General features: G+C 37.8%; 1 protein-coding gene across 2 annotated transcripts in view; it reads right to left on the bottom strand.

Annotated features, from left to right (window-relative positions):
- The window catches only part of Ten-m (teneurin transmembrane protein Ten-m), a 256,866-nt gene that overhangs the window by 94,064 nt on the left and 145,983 nt on the right, over positions 1–16,819 (bottom strand). The window lies entirely within an intron of this gene.

The following is a 16,819-nucleotide window of genomic DNA, read 5'->3' as shown; positions in this document are numbered from 1 at the left end:
TATGAAAAATTTACAGACGCAAAAACGCACAGAATGCATATAATATACATAAACATAAAAAAGTCATTATACATTATAACTTTTAATACGTAAAACGAATTTTTAAATTTGCATAAAAATCCATAATCTACTAATTGCCTGCATTTATTTATAAATTCTATTGTATCATGTAAAGGTGGAGTTAACTAGTTTGGCTGCTGAGAGAGACTCATAATACGTGCACATAAAGAAGAAACTCGCAAATTAAAGAGAGTCGTAACAAAAATAAATAAGAAAAGGCACTAATTTACAAAATGACAATATGACTGTGTGCCTTGATAACAATCGTAATAATAATAGTAATAATATGTACTAAGACAATCTAAATCCGTATGGTGTCCGGTGGAAAGAGTTTGTCACTCATGCGAGCGAATTCTACACACCTCAGATTAAAACGCAACCCCTGGCGATGTTAATTCGTGTCTGGTTCTCCCCCATCCTACATTCAGGATGTGAACCCTCTTGCGCGTGTTGCCGTGTTGCACTTTGCGAATAACCACAATGGCGCGACAAAAAAATTCAGACGAACGCGCGTTCTCCCGCGGGTTTGCCGCGTGAAAAAGAGGGTGGCTTTTTCATTTTGCGGTAAGAGGTTCCTTCTCTACCGCGACGGAATGAAAACGGTGCAAGCCGCGCGTTAAATATTCGAGGAAGGTACTAGCGGCGCTTTAAGAAAATATGGATCGAAAAATGAATCTTTCAAGCGAATTTAAATGTCTCTAAAAGTATTATAATACTTGTAATAACATGTATATCGTGTATAATATGTATTATGTATAACGAATTTGTAGATGAATAGTATTAGTCGTCGAAATGTTTCGTTCCTCAATTGGTTTCTTATTTGCATTTTGAAATATGTATCTATCTCTTAACTGACTTTCTGGGAGATTCCATCGATCACAACAGTATGAATTTACATAAAAATTCCAATTATAACACAACATTCCTAATATTCTGAAATCTTCACCAGATGAATTTCTTTAGTTATATAGGAATATAAAATTACATAAACATTGTCAGTCAAAGCTCGAGAAACCAAGCAACCCCTATCTCGATTTTTCCCTAACAAAATCACTTCACCTGAACACACCTGAACCTCCACTTAACGTGTAAGAGAAAACACTCGACGTGCAAAAAGTCAGAGTGCGATTATTCCGAGGCATCTCTTGTGTTAACTGGAGTCTCGAGGTCAGAGGCGGAATGAAGAGCGTGCACGCTTCAACTACGCTAGCCCCCGTGGCTCCTTTGTCTTTCGGCCGGTTTTCGGCCTCGGCTTGAACATTTCGTTGCACGCGGGTTGCCGGGCGTAAGCGATCCTCAAGTTCGAACGACGACGAGCGCACACAATGCACCTGCTCTCGCGCAACGAGCTTCGAAAGCATCTCGAGGGCCGATGTAGCAGGTGACCGCGAGCACGTACATAACTTATCCCCCTTAAAGTGGTTCCCGTGGCAGTGTTAGCTCTGGGAATAAAGGATACCGCCCGCGGTTCTACCGGGCCAGCACAACGTAAATCAAAATTACTTCCTCGGTTAATTGGCTTTCCGGCGAACGTCCACGGTTTTCGTCTCGTTCAACGATTTGCTTCCTCTTCGATTTCGGTTGAAAGATGCTGAGAAGTTGATGAGAGAAATTGGTAATTTTTATTCTAATTTTTACGGGTTTGGATATTAGCTTATTTATCAGGAAGCTTAAAATGGTTGAATTATGCTGTTTAAATGAAATTCAAATTTACACGCGAAATATTCCATTTACATTACCATTCAAAATATCCAGTAAACAACACTTGTTTTTGAAATATAGAAATATGTAAGAAATTGTAATCTAAATTCTAATCTTTCCTATCATCCTAGTCTTGACTCGATTCTCGTCCTATCTTTAAATCTTTCTATCAATCTTTTTCACATTCCGTAAACAAGTCACATAACGAAAAGTGTAAAAAAAGAAATGAAAATGACAAATCTCTTTTGAAATAAAAATTGAAATGCCTCTTGAAACGAAGATATTTCTTTCCCATGAAATTTCAAACATTTCGATAAAGAATCATTTCCATAACAGTAATAAAGGTGATGCAGAGAATCATATACCCGGGGGGTTTGTATTTTCTAAGTGAATCACGAGCCGCATTATTCAGGAACAAGGTTGCGATTGTTCGTTAAAAAGTATTTAGAGAAGTTTTGCCGGTATTATTTTCTCATGGTCGTGGATCGGATACGTCTTCAAGAGAAGGATCGACCCTCCCACGAATGACTCGACCCTCCGGCGAAGGTCATTACTAGCAGGTAGAATGACGGGTACCTCGACGAATTATCATGATCGTGGCTCGCCTCGAGATCGCTAATCGATTCGCGTAACAGTCTAATCCGAACCGCAATGACTCATGCCACGGACCGATAATTACAGGCCGAAAAGGGATCGTTAGTTCACGGGAAATTGCGAGGATAGAAGAACTGCCATTCCACAGAAATTGCCCTTGGGTTTCGCATCAGTTTTGCCACTCTCTTTTAAAACACATGCCTTTTCGGTGACGTACTACGTTTTTCGTGTAATTGCAGATATTAAGTTTACGATTAAATATAATACTGTAGGATCTCATATTACAATTAGTTTATTTACAACAAATGGATTAAACAAATGTTGATTAAACAGGAAACGATAGTTGTTTAACGTGAACTAATCGCAATAACGTATTATAATTAAGGCAACTAGATAGTTAATTTTCAATTCTCGTTACCATGGATCCAACGCTCTCTCGACAACGCAATTCGCACTCCCTAACTTCCCGATTTACACTCTCTGACTTCTCGACTAACACTGTTGTTAATTTGTTTATGTCCTTTAGCAACCCCTTGTCTTTTGTCTTAGCCTCATCTCTTCTGTTTTAGCTCCACCACGCACATGTTCCGCAACCGCTTGTTTACAATTCATCCGATACCCCCCAGGTTCCTCGTCCACGATACTACAATACTAAATAAAGGTAATATTATAACTGCCAAATTACGTAAAGTATTTACTCTGAGTGGCCGTATACACAATATTGAATCATCAAATTGTTTTATTAAAAACTAAATAACGATATATGATAAAATTCCTATAAGTGACATTTCTTCTTCATGTCACTAAAATTTTTTAGCTTCGATTATGATACTATGTATTTATAGAAAGGTCGATACAGGCTGAAACTTCTCTTTCTAGAAGCTTCGAATTATTTTCAATATTCGCGTGTGCTCAGGTACAGTGAGGCCTCTAGCGGGAGAATCACCCTGTATAATCACAACATTTTATTTCTTTGCATCGCTAATAGCCCATGCAAGCGTTTGATGCAACTATGCACAACAAAAAAGAGGGAGGAGAAAACTAAAAGTAAAGGAAATGAGGTGGTTCTTAGCACGACACCTGTTGAATACGCGTGCACGCGTATATAATCTACCTGTTCCTGGAGGATCGACAATTACTTCATCGTCGCGTGGAGCATCGTGTGCATCGAGCGTCGAACAGAATGACCGGCTTGTCTTTCAGTGGTGATAGCGATCTGACAAACCATCGGACGATGTTGCGGACAAGAACGCGCGTTCGAAGCGACGTCGTATATATCAAACGATCGATATTTAACGCGTGAGAATGCCGATGAAACGAAAGCTATAGTCCCGTTTATCCTCGTTCCGGCAGCTATCAAGGTCAGGCGTGATCCTGCCACGTCATATATCATCGTTACCAGGCCGGAATACCAGTTAAGGGTTAAAAGCTGCCTTTATCAATCCTGAACCGAGCCCCCGGCTCTTTCTCATACGTCTATCGTCTCCTCCGGTCGGACGTGCATTTCCATTAATCCTCCCCGATGCTATAAGCAGAGTTTTAAAGCTACGAGGATCACTGTCTTCGCCAGATATTTTGACAGTGAAGAAACGATGCTCGTGTTAAGAGATATTGGGCGAGAGTGCTTTGGTTTGAAGTTAGATGGCAAGGTTGTTAGGGTAGGTGTGTTGAAATGATGTTTGATGTGTTTGGAATGATGTTTGTCAGTAATTAGAATTGGCATATTTAACATAAATTATAGAATGCTATAGAATATTTAATTGAAATTATATTGGACTAAGTAATAAGTTCGTCCATCTTTCACTACCTTATGGATTACAAAAGACGATATAGAAATTATTTCGAACATGTAAGAAATATATCTGAACTTTTTGATAGAAGATATTGATAGAGGAACTTTATGCAGGATTTATAGAGGAACGAAATAACTTAACTTCATTGGATAGATTTCATCATTTTTGTTCGATAAAATGTAGATAATCTTATAACCAACTTAATAGAATATTATTGAATCTTTTCTCTCAAGTTTGGTACTATTGTATTTCTTCGACAAATTAGCGTCGGGAGTACTACTAATAAAATATCGTAAAAGGTTTGAGATAGCACAATACAGTAACAAAGTAGCAATTTCTTTCACAAAAAGAAGCATCGGGTTAGCGAAAGTATCGCAGTTCTATTTACCTTCTTTCTTACCCCACCCCGAGTATCGAGCCGCTTCCTGGGGGCGCATGAAGTATACACAACCCCCTCCAACGATAAGAAACAGGACGCAGTTCAATATTTGAGTAGCTCGTGTTTAAATCTCCTGTCGGGGTCGGAATCGGAAACGACCCCCCGCATAGTGACGAAAGCAAATTATAGGTAAGCTCTCGATACAAATCCTAGCTTGACCTCGCAATTGCATTGACGCTGGCTGACCGATGATGACGACGGTTCAACGTCTGCCTAATGGACGTACTAATCGACGTTAATTCGACGACAAGCCGTACGAAGGCACGTAACCGTTTAAACGAGGCTTATTGACAAGCTACGTACTTACGCACGCGAACAATCCTTCTGTTTGTTAACTGACAATAAGATTAAATACGTTCCTTGATTTCTCGTATTGACAAACTATCCTGCTTTTTTATTGATTTTCTAACTATTCGTTGATTGGCTACTTCACGGCGATTGTTTATAGAACGTTTATGAAATGCTTTCAATTTTAAATCGAAATTTTGAGGTATCGGCTTGTAACGTGTAGTTGTAACATATGTACTACATTCGCCCTGTTCCTATATTCATTGTATGAACGGAGAAAACAAGATAAATGATCAATCTTTGGCGAAATTTTTGGTAGTCTCGTTGAGATTCAACGGTGATTATTCTTTCGTTTTTCTCTAATAAAGTAAAATTCCTCCTCCTCAATTCGTATCCACCACGTCTCACGATCGTTGCTTTAACCGATTCTGGTACTCGTGTTATTTAACTTTCTATCGTAATTCCATTTATCGTAATCGGTTGATCGTTTGTTTGATAATTTGATTTATCGCATCTTAGCTGTATAAAACCAAAGGCAATGTTTTTGAACGAGAGTGTACACCTTTTTAACCTAACGAAGCACCACCGATATAGTTACATACCATGCAACCGTGCGAAGAACAAAGAATGTCTCTTATATATACGATCCCGAAAATATCTTCACGTATTTAGGTCACGTCAGTTATGGTCGGTAATCGCGTTGCGTGCATACGTTTCAACAATGAAACCGACGATCTCCGGGAAAAAGAGAGGAATCCGTTTAGTCACGGTATCCGAGTGTCCTTTTCGATGAAAAAGAGCGGCCAGCCGTGTTAGAAAGGACGTCGCTTTATCCGTAGCCAGGTTTATAGGCAGTTTGATGGATATAAAAGTACCACTTTCATCCTCCATAGGTCTCTTTACCGGCGCGACACACGACCGATCCACTCTCTCTTGTCAGAGTCTCCGTAATCGGTTTTGCGAAGCATCGCGTGGCATCTGCTTGCGAGATTAGCGCACGCGATCGGACCACTCTGCTTCCTGAAAAATTTATGAGCAAACCCAGGCGACAAAAAGAGAGGATCGAACGACCGCTGTCCCTTCTAATACGTAACTACGTTGTATCACTTGCGAAAATATCATTGCGCAGGTTTCTGATCGATACATCGCTATAGGGATGTCGTTTATTGAACAATCGAGAAAGTGATTTCAGTAGTGTAAGTTGCGGTATAAATTATACTACTTTCGATCAACAGCGTAAGTTGATAACTATAGTATATGTATATAGTTTTGCTATATAAATCTGACCAATGTCGTGAATTAAAAATTATGTTATTATTCAGCAACGTTTTCCTACCAATTGTAAAGGTAGAAACTACACCAAATGTAAAACATCGGACAGATTTACACCGAGCTCTTTCCAAAACATCACGACTAATTGCTTTATCCCGCTTCCAACTCTCGTCAAGCTTATTCCCTTCGAAGAAACGCGTACGCGGTGCTAATTACCGCGACGATGGCCGTAAGAAAAATAGTCGGGAAGCTGCACGGCTCTTTTCGTCGCGCGGTACAACTGTCTCGACTCCAATGCGATGGAGCGTTAAAACGGTGGAAGAATAGAAGAAAAAGAAGGCGAAAAGGAAAGGAAGGAGGTCGATACGTTGAAAAAAGAGGGTGAGGCCATCCTCTTGGTTCTCAACGGCAATCGTTACGTACGATTTTCCACGCGAGTCCCGAAATAAAAGAAGCAACCTTTCGTCGCAACCCTTTCACCCATGGTTTGATATTCTGCTCTTTCGGATGTTCGGGAGAGCTGAAAAAAAAGCTCTATAGTTCTTTCATCCAGTTCTCCGTCGACGGGACGAAAACGAAAATTGTCGAACGCCCCATTTGCAGCGGTGTTTCCGTAAATAGCTAATGGCTCGAGAACGTTGTTGAACGCTCGGTGTCGTGTTTCTTCCGAGCCAAGCCCTAAACTAACAGATCTAACTTCTCTCTCGCCCTTGCGAACGTGCTTTTCCTATAATTTGTCTTTCCCCTCTTGCTCTTGAGTTTCCGATGCGATTCTTTTGTACACGTGACTGTTATTCGAAACACGACACTCGGGGCAGTCTAAATTGTTACGTCATGTCCAAAGTTCCTTGGTGGTCCTTCGATGTATCAGGATTCAGGTTCTGGTTTGAGAGGGTTGCAATGAATTATTGGGAGCTTGTGCTGTTACTGATTAATTTATAGTTCTCTTAGTGTACTGTAACGTGACATTTTGTAAAAGAAAGGCGAAGAAGCTTAAATATCGTTTGTAAACTCTGGCATAGATCGAATTCATTTTTGGAGGTTGCAACTCGTATCCTCTTTAAACCGTTCATGGGTTTGGAATTATATATATATATTGCATAGTTGATAGCTTTGTGTATTACAATTTATATAAATGTGAGTTAAGTAGTTGATGAAAACAAGAGAGGAAAAAGATATTGAATATTAGAAAAAGAAAAGATACGAGTGCTTGGGATAGTTTTTCTGGAGTTTATTTCAGACTATAGACTTCTAAACTTCAAACCAGAAAGATAAATTTAAGTTATCGATATGATGTATTTCTTAGAGGAGATTTTCTTATCGGAAGTTATTAAAGTTGTTTTCACGAAGCATTCTCATTATGCAATATTTATTAATGATCAATAACTTCTTGTCAACTAAACGCAATATTTTCGGAGCTCAAGATGTATATAATACATATAGGTTGGAACGATTTCGTTATCGTTGACAGGAGACATAAATCCTAAAATTCTCAGGCGTCAGCAGGGGAAGAGAGGGGGAAATATAGCGCACACATCGTAGATTGTTTGTTTTAAAGTCGTAAAGTCTAGCAAAGCCGCGTCGAAATCTAGAATCGTAAAAATACGCTATCTGGAGGCTCAAACAGTAGAAAAAGCTATAACATTCTTGGCCATAAAATTCAAGTACTACTTCCCGTTTTTAACAATCAAAACTGTCAGAAAATTCTGTGGACGAACTTCAATGGGACGAGATACAGCAAATTTGTCAATTTTGTGAGTTGAACCATAAATTGACGCCTTGTTTGCAGCTCGATGGTGATAGTTTCGATTTCAATTCATCTAACCTATCATTGCTTTTACTTGCCAGTCTTCGATCTAAGATCAATTTTGTTAAGATTGGTTGTGCGTGTCGTATCATTTCACAGACAGGTAATAGTAAAATACGTTTCTATCGTCGTGATACATCGTAACTAGTAAAACGTTACACGAACCTCAAAACAAGCAGAGATAGCAATTAAATAAACACTCTCGCACGGTTCAAACATTTTCATTCAAAACTAAACCGATGCTAATCATATAAATCCGAGACTGAAAAGCACGTTCACGAAGGCAGCACTTTAAATTCTCCGAGCTGGATCGTTGACTGGAACATCCTCGAGGACAAAGTGGTTCTTCTGGCTCGTTAAAAAAGGAGAACGGCCCGCAGAAAGGTGAGAATGGCCATGTACACAGGTCGCTAGCTATCGATTGGTTGCATCGTGCCTGACCAGAACACGATGTCCCAATTTTCGTGGTACAAAAGAGAGGATACACGTGTGGACAGGCAGAGCACAGCATAGCCAACAGCTTTTCGTGTTCTTCGATCGACCTCGAGCAGACATCGAGCAAAATATAGATAAAGAGGGAGAACAGACGCGAAATATCACAGAAGGTGTCTTTCCTTTTCCTCCTTTCCACTGTAGAAAAATAATACGTACCCGTTTTCGGAGATCACGATGGTTGATCTCTTTGATCTGTCAGAGGCACCTGGCACCACGGAAACTCTGTCATTCGTAATAATAACTCGACCTTCCATGAGAAGTCTCTTTGGGGGTCCTAGCTTATCTCCGGTTGCATCTTATTGCGAGATTTCGTACATTGTCTCGTCTTCTCTTTTCTTTCTCTTTTTTTTAACGTTCGTGCTGCTTGCTGTTCAGGTTATACGTAGCCCCCCAGTTTTATCCGCTTTCTTCTCGGTGAACATCTGCCTGACTTACTTCGTAAGTTCAAAGTGTTGGAAAATGCGCTACGAGTATGATAGGATTCTATTTATTTGAAATTCATTTGTACGGATGAGATTTTATTTAGAATATCTGAACTGCATTTCATTTATAAGAATGAAATTTTACTTGCCGTCAGTAGCTGATTGTTGAGATTATAACTGAATTTCTATTATCCAAACATTAATAAGCTCCAATTACACGAATGCTTAAGATGTGAACAACGGAGCAATGCTTTTTCTCGTTACTTTCATTATTCACATTTTTCCTTGTTTAAAAGTTGTTTAAATTTTACAATACAAGTTATTCATCGTTCTATCGTCCCTTATTTAAATAATGCTATTATATATTCCACTAGCGTCCGTCTTTTTCGAGCTTAATACAGATATTATCAACGAACTGGTAATTCATTGTATAATTGCCAGGCCATTACAGTTGCATCAATCAGGCTTTGGGTCGAGCCAGAGTGAGAGAGAACGGTTTAGCCCCCTGGAGCTGATCTGGGGCAGGCTTTCTCTGAACATAATTATTAACCTTAATTAGAGAGCAGATATATCTGCAGTTGCCGAGCATTTCTGTTTTCATTATAGGGCACGATCGTCTCTAGATCAGTGCCTGACAGTTCGAGAGAAATAATTAAAAGTATTAGGCGAATGAAAACTGAACCGAAGCGAACAATCGTGCTTATTTCGCAAAATTAGCTTGAACTATGGTATTCATTTTTAAAGAGTAATTGGATTTTATACAGTTAGGTGAATGAATCATGATCAAGCGTGATTAAATACGGATAGGATATTTCTAAACGAAAAATAGAATCTATTATTAAAGCAAATTTTCTGATCGAGCTTTTCAATTAAGTCTCGAAGGATTACTGCTGAACCAAAGTAGATTAACGTACGGTGGATGCTCCTATTACGGATTACCCGAAGCCCTTACAGCAGAAACGAATTTCATACAAAATGGTGACTCAATGGATGGTACGACGTTAAGAAAATTTCATTTATATTTTCATTTCATCTCATTCGCTATATCGATGATACCAGGTTTCTTTTACTTTGTCTATTTTCTTCCTTGAAAGTTTGAAGTTTCGAGTTAGAGGGATAGAAAACTGAAATATATTCTTCTTCTGTTTTCACATCGGTTTTTACAGATGTAAAAGTGTATCTGCAAAAGGATTACAGGAAGTTTAAAAAATTCATAAAGTTGTGAAAAAATTTGCAAACTCTGCTGGGTTAAAATTTCAAATTTGCAATATAAAACTGGGTTTACTGAAACTCTCCTGAGAGGTGGAAATGAGACTTCTTTCGTACGCAAAAAAAACAGGAAACACCGAAGAAAGATGTTTCCTATTGGTACAACATCCCTACAATATTTTTCTTTCACCTAAAATCTAAAAATTCGGAATTTAATGTAATACGAGAATGGAACAGAGAAATTGTTTGAAAAGAGAATTTCTATAAACGATTTTATTAAAAGATCTTGCTAGAAACTCCATGGTACGTCGTCATATATCAAAAATGTATCAAAATGTATCATAAAATCTCTCAGAATGTTTCATGCGGCGATATTTCAGTCCAAATGAAATTATTTCAGAATGACAAATTATTTTCTCTTTTAGTAGAAACGTTCCTTGTTTATAACACAGTTAGAGCATTAAACAGGAGCGTGTTTAACACGAAATCTCGCTGAAGCAACAAAAAACTATACCAGCTCTCGTGACACGTAACGGTTAATAAGCTTTTCCAAGGGAAAAAATTTTCTCCGATTTAACGCGAATTGTTTCGAATCGAACAAACACCGAGTACTTTGCTTGTAATCGATGTTTTAAATCGGAATTAATTAACTGGAGCGTTAAGAGTGAAGTGCACGGAGTATCGAGGATAGTCGATCTTCAATCTTGGATGTTATAGGATAACGCTCGAGGAGCATGTCGAAACTCATAACTTTGATATTAATTATCCTATCCTGCGATATTCATCGACGATCGTGATCGATCATGAAGAAAGGATGATCGTTACGGGTCACTTATTACAATGCGATGATTCGCAACTTGAAATCGAATTCTTAAGTATTCTTGCAGGCATCTCTCTTTTTCCTATACTGTCAGTTACAAAATTGTACTGATTATGGTCGTTAAGAATGGCTGTAGGGTGCTAATACGTATGACTGTTAATTAGTAATGTACACGTTTATCTGTTTAATCCTCTTTACTTTCCCCCTTTAATTTTTAAATATTTGAAAGTGAAAAAACTCTCTGCTGAGATTCCAATCTTTTAGTTGTGACGACAAAAATTTTAATCTTCATAAATATTTATCCACAGTCTATTTAGTGATATTATTCGTTTCGATGATGAAATATGATTCACGAATCGAAAGTTTTTCCCAGTTTCTCTGTACAATCTGTGAACTTTCCGCAAGGTAAAGTAACGTCTTATAAAAAAATAGGTAAGCGACCGGATACTTTTGAACGGTAGCGTAGTCGCGTTGTCGAGTATTTTAATAAAAACGCCGTTATTCGGTCTAAATTGTTATAGAGTGCGAGGCGCCGCGCGTAATTCACGGGAGCGGCTATATTTTCTCCGATTACATCGCGGAACGTCGCTTTTACTTTCGCCCTCCGACGTTCTTCCACGTGTTTCACGCGTTCTCCTTGCCCTCAAGCTGCGACCGTTTAAAATGCATCGCAGACGCGACGCTTTCGGCGATATTACAGCGACGAGATAACGGCGTCGCGTGCACCATCATCTCCCGAAACGTTGATGGCGAGTTTAACGTCAGAGTACAAGTCGTAAGGGGATAAAATAGTTTGTTTTTCTCACTTTAACGATCAACGGAAATTGCACTGATGTTTTCGAATCAATGAAATTAAATAAAAAAAAAAAATCATTCCATCGAATTTTTCGATTTTAAGCCGCAATGACATAATAAAAAACTGTTAAAGACTCAGACAGTAAAAATTAATTCTGTTGGCTTCTTCGAATCATTTTCGATCTAATCTTATTTATCGTCGTAAAATTTCACAATGAATTTGCTATGTATACTTTTGAGATATTAAAAATCTCCACAGTTTGTACTTAAATCAATCAAGCTACAAACGAAGAACTAAAGGAAACATACAATCGAAATACTCTGTATCATAAAAAGAAAGAAATGAAATTAAAGATGGTAGGAAGAAGCAAGGAAACAACATGGCATTGAATCAGCCAGAAACCAGTGACGAACGTTCGAACGAAGCTTCCTCTAGCTTCGTGTTTCCTAGCTAGCGTGTATAACTGCTGTTGTACACACGCATACACGGCCATGTAATTAACGTAATATTATTGACGACTTTTTAATGAAATAAAGCGCGCGCGACAGGAAATTAAGCGTCTCTCTTTTGACGCGTCTCTTTCTCCGCCTTCCTCCGGTTTCACCCCCCATTCTCTTCTTCGCGTCGTGATTTTCTCCTTGTTTCGTGCAGTCTGCTTGCCTCCTTCCCCTGTGTTGCATGGTGTTAGCCACCCGTCTGCACGTTTGGTTACGGGGAAAATATCGCAACACCGGCTCGCACCGAACGAAGTATTAGATTTATAAGGCCCCTTGTTCAGTGAAAAGCTACAAATGAAGAAGGACGAGACGAGGGCGAGCTTCTTCGCCAGCGCAGATATTTTTCTTTCCGCGTTGAAGGAGGGCGAGATTTAGCGCTACTTGTTTAATAAATGGACTAATTGACGCGACGTTTCGCGTCGAAGAACTTTGACGTAATTTGAGAAAAGAGAGATGGGAAATGGACAGATTTGTAAATTGAAAAATTCATAACGAAAACAGGACGATCTTTGTCTTCTAAATAATACAAATTTAGCAAATACGTTTGAATTCCAATTATTATATTAGAACGTTCGAACCATTCGCCATTTTATTCGCAATGATTCATCCTGTAACTTCAATATACGACACTACAGGCAATCACTCATCAATTTACCAACATACGAAATCTAAAACTTTCCACAAAGAACAATCGATAACAAGAACAATCCCGTTTCAATCTCTCAACATCGTCAGAATAACGATTTCCATTTGTCCTTTAATACGCGTCGATTTTTCAATATTTTTCGAAAAGCCTGGTCTCGCTCGAAGAACGTCCATCAGTCTGTCGGATTGATTCCGGAGAAAGCGGTCAAACGGTGTTCAATTTCGTCCAATTATCCGTTCCAAGTCGAAGTTCCGTCTGTCGTTCAGTGGAATCGAGTTCGTGATGAGTTAAAGGGCTTTATTTCGCTCTCTCTCTCTCTCTCTTTCTCTTCCTCTTTCTCGCTTTCTCTTCTCTCTCGTTCTCTGTTCATGAAACTCAAAATTCCAACGCCGAGTTACGAGGAGAGCTCGAGTCCCACGAGACATTCACGCGACTGAACGAAAACGTAAAAACGCAGAACGAGCATTGATCGTTCAATACTGCTTCAGAACTTGTATTTATATAAAAGGAAAAGAAAAATGTGGATGATCTTGCGAAGAGAACCGATTTTTTGTAAACAAATTTTTGCACTATAATTTAACAACTATTCTGATTGGACAAAATATCACTTGACCATTTCCTTATCAAACATTGATCCGTTATTAGATTCTTCTTAAAATCGTTTCTTAAAACAATAAATATATAAAAAAGGAAACTAAAGTAACATCAAAAGATCTATGCAACTGTCGTTTAATAAACTTCAATAAATTTTCTTCATTTGGTTACTGTGTAATTTCTTAATAAATCTTAATTCGGCTAGTACGTATCGTTACGAAAACTTGGAATTACCCGCATGCGCCAAGAGACACCGTTGACTAGTTGTCAACAGCGCCGGAAGTCGGCGATTCTTCGCGCCTCGATTTGTCACGCGCGCTTCGTGAACGACTATTATAGAGACAGCTGGTTTTTTCCTCTTTTCTCACGTAACGTGATTTCTTCTTTTCGATCTTTTTCTTTGTGTGCACCGATTTGTGAACCAGATCGATTTTGATTGATAGACTCTACGTGATTGAACTCTTTCGTTAACAAATAAAAATAATTCTACGTTACAGAGAACACATAGCTTTATAATATTTACGTATATTTTAGAGTATATATTTAGCAAGTAAATATACAATAAATACACTTCGTATAAATATTATAAAACGATACTCTGTTTTATTTTATATAAATATTTTTTGAATATATTTTCGATACATTTTCGCATGACGTCCTCTATTTATGTTTCGTATCGAAGAAATTAAGAATTTAAAAGTTTCTCCATATTTTATTTCGTGTTTTTTTTTTTTTTATTATTTTCCCACATTTTATTCTTTTTACGATATAATTTGTTAATTGCTTTCAAGATCTATTCATTTGTTAAGTGCTTTTATTTATTTGTTCAGTTCATGGCTTTCAACAGATTATCACATTATTTTATTTATTACTTTCGCTTAATTCGCATGGAAAATTTCCAGTAAAATTAAACGTTACGCAAGGCACATTGATTCGAGAAATTGGACAATCTATTGGGTACACTAAATATCAGCCTCCATAAAATAAATTAAGTGCATACAAGAATTCCGCAACGTTGTATATGAGATGGCACAGAACATTTCGATTCAACGAGACAATTTACAGAACAATTCGATTTGTAAAACACGAGAAGCTTTTAGAGTGCTACTTCCTTTTTTAAATTATCTTTATTAATGTTATAATGTCCAGCTACTTTCACGTGTAATTAATTTTCGTTAACGATCTTAGCAACTAGTTTCTTCAAAAATTACTAAAATATAGTTTTTGCAATATCTTACTTTTATATGGCGGACTGCAAATCTATAAAAGTATTATACACAATTTAAGAACATATTGGAATCTCCCTTATACGAATTAATAGGGAAACAAAACTGTTGAATATTCAAATACGAATTAAAATTAATTGACAGCTGTCAAGTCACATAATTTTTTCAGCGTAAGTAATTGCATACAGTTACATTCTTTTTGTACTTCGAACCATCGCAGCTCATTTTCGAATACCATGAATGCTTCGACACGAGAAGGTACTTCCCCATTACCACTCTCGTTTGCTGCGTGCATTTCTATAAAATCGCCTTATTATCGTCTTGAACGAAATGAAACCCTTTCATTATTTCAGCACATTCAAGATTTTTTTTACCGTTGCCAACATCTAAGGATCTACCTGTTTCCAATTATTTTCAATATCACGTTTTTGTTCTTTAATGTGTGCGATCGTGTCCTCTCCAACGTCATATATTTTTACTAATTCTGTTGCAATTACACTACTTTCCAATTCTTTTTAATTATGCCGTATTTTGTTTCGACAGTTAGAACGCTATTAACGCCATACTAAATTCCTATAATGAGAATTCACTCGGTCGAATAAAGGAAAGAATACATTGCAAATATATAAATGCTAATAAAATATGTACATATTTGAAACGAGCAAAAGCATCCGTTACTAGGAGCTATTATGTTCGGATAATAAAGCTTAGGCTATTCGGATGAGGAGCCTCTACTGAATTCAATACTCTGATAACTATGATCTTCAGGAATATTTATACATTTAATCCACCTGAATAGTGACTTTTGAGAATAGAGTGATTCTTTCTTCTTTCGGTCCATTCAAATTGCAAGCGACGTATATAAAATTTTATTCCTTTTGTATCACGGGTTGTCAGAGTTAAACCGATCGCATTAATTATTGCATGATGTACGATAGAAGGTGTACGCGCGGGTCTCGAGTTACAAGAAATCGAGCGAGCTTAATTAAATTTAATTAATCACAAGCTGGATCGCGATGACGCAGCGTCAAAGAATAACCTGCCAGCGAATTAATTACAGTAATCGAGGTTCGACGATGAATCCAATGGATATTCGATCGGACTATGATCCTTGCACCGCCATTTATAAATGCAGCGCGTAAAATCCTGCGGACGTTCTAATGATTCAATGTCGAACCTTGAAAAATGATCGTTTCGCGTTTTTCCTAATTTCTAACCATCTTTTCTTCTAGACCTTTCGCGTATATTACTTGAAATAATTTGATGGATATCTTCGTTCATGAGTAGTATAATATTAACTTTGCTGTTCTTTCCACTTGCTCTTCACGTTGTTCTTTCGATATTTTCTTTTCAAATTTCGAAATACTTTATTCGTGAAAAGTGTAGAAAAGTATACAACGAAGAAATAGGCAAATAATTTGGTTCCTTTACAGTACACTGAACTAATTAAATATATTAACTATTTTCTTATGGAATTTTAAAATATAATATAAAGATAACCTTGAGGAACATTAATAAATAAAATGACGTTATTTTCGCTTTCCAATCAAAGGTAAACGAATTGGAATTGATTGAAAAACAAACCAGATAAATGAGTGACAAATTTATCAAAAAAGAGTACCGAATTTATCTCTATACTTACTACATTACTAATAGTACTCTTTGAACAGTTGTACTCGCTATTTTAATAAAAAAAATCATAAACTTTTCAGAGATCGAAAGCAATCCCTGTAAGAGAAGAGTAAGAACAAAAAGGAGAACGGAGAGACATATCCCCGCAGTTTGTCATCCTATTTCGAGTTGAAAGTAATGAATTAATCATTGCATCCTGGGATTCGACGGATTTTAAGAGACACTCGGCTCTCTTTTTTCGAGCTTCGTGCTCTTCTTCGGGATCGGCATTGATTCAGTGAAAAATAGTCGTCATCGCGATCGCGGGTTCTTTCTTTCGGGCCTGCTTGTTTTCGTATTTCCGTAAACGATACAAAAACACCACAGGGAACCAAGTTGGCCTCCTCTTTACTGACTGGACGAAAGACGAACGACCTTCTTAATTTCGCCGGACGTCAACGTATCAGCGGGGATGCGCGAAAAAAACCACGCCGGAAGTCATAAAACCAGATGAAGGATTACACATTCTGTGGAAGAGCTCTGACTGTC

The sequence above is a fragment of the Bombus vancouverensis genome, chromosome 4, assembly GCF_051014615.1.
Source record: "Bombus vancouverensis nearcticus chromosome 4, iyBomVanc1_principal, whole genome shotgun sequence".
Classification (NCBI taxonomy): Eukaryota; Metazoa; Arthropoda; class Insecta; order Hymenoptera; family Apidae; genus Bombus; species Bombus vancouverensis.
Note: the sequence above shows the minus strand (reverse complement) of the source record. Positions and strands in the feature narration are given on the sequence as shown.